Here is a 1,604-nt window from a genome sequence, read left to right on the forward strand (position 1 = left end):
GTATATTCAAATAAAACTCTTAACGAGAAGGGTGAAATATATGAGATTTTCAAAAGAAAAAAGCGACATGTACAACAATTTTATATTATGTCAGTCAGCAATTTAATATTTTTAGTCCAGCAGTTTAACAATATATTTTTAGCAAAGGAAAAGTCTAGGGAGCCAGCAATTTTTGTGATTGTTAGCCATCACCTAGCCATCAATGATGATTTGATGGTGTGAGATTGGTGTAAGATTTCATCCAATGGCTCACCTTCCTCTACTGGTTACATGCTGGCCAAAATTCAATAAAACTGCTGGCCCCCTAGCATTGCTCTTTAGCAAATACTTTTAAGTTATCTAACGATTGGATAAAAGAAATAAATTCTACAATCATCTAGCATTATGGTATTGAAAATTGCCAGTGCTTCGGTATGGTTCTAGCAAAAGTGCTAAGCACGATTACGAATGACAAAAATTTTCCACAAGTTTCACCTAAATTTGATTGATCTTTTCTTTTTATTTTATTTTTATTTTTTGTTTTAAAAGGCTATAAATCTATTCATGTTTTAGTTCCTTCCTTGCTGGCTGTAAAATTATGCACATGTTGCCTAGCAAGGCTATTTTTTTTTTATAGATGTAAGATGGGTGATATTTTTTGATATGGTAATTTTAAATATTTTTTAAAATTATGGAATGTAGTTAGATTCGATTTTTATACTTTAAATTTTTTATTTTTTTAAATAAAAATCGAAAGGTTCAATTTCTATACTCTTATAAATCAAAGAGTCCAATTTTTGTACATGGCACAAATTGAGACCACATTTAAGAATAATACTCTAACCATCTATAATATAAAAAAACACCATTCTCAATTCAATATAAAAAATAAAAAGTGAGCAATTAAACATACTCTCTCTCTCTATTCTCTAAATCTCTACTGTCCTAGAAATCAAAGGAAAGCTATTTTTAGAATAAGTTTGCTCGTCTTAATTTTCGATCGCTTATCTACTCTTACATTGTGAATTTATAATTGCAGTATAGGTAGAAACTTTAGTAATCATAAAGCTCCAGAGAGAAACATTGCAAAATAAATAAATATGAAGACAATTCTCCGAAACATGTCTTGAAATATTAGAATTCGAATAACATTGTTCCACTTATAACAATGAAACATGTCTTGTGCATTGACAGCCTGTTAGGTTAAGCTGTTTATGACTTTATGTTACCATATGGTATGGTCATTATGACTTTAATTCTTTAACCATGAGGATTTGATAGCAACAGAAAAGATCTTAAAATGTAAATATAAGAAAGCATACGTTCCAGAAAAATTCCATTTCCATTTCCACTTGTTGACTTCGTGGAACGCATCAAGCGAAGAAAAAGAGATGCAATTATAATGAAAACATAAGAAGCGAAGCAGCAGAGTAGGTGGGTACAGAACCAAACTAGTGATTATTTGATAAGTATCTTTATATTTCCCCCAATATTTATATCACTGATTTCACAAAGCGGAAATTGCTCAAGATATATTACTTCTGTGACAGTGTGAGAGTCCCAATACATCAGAATAGAAACAATCATTAATCTCATCTATCTGTCTAGTGTCTCAGATTGGAATA

This window comes from Arachis stenosperma, chromosome 4, assembly GCF_014773155.1.
Source record: "Arachis stenosperma cultivar V10309 chromosome 4, arast.V10309.gnm1.PFL2, whole genome shotgun sequence".
NCBI lineage: Eukaryota > Viridiplantae > Streptophyta > Magnoliopsida > Fabales > Fabaceae > Arachis > Arachis stenosperma.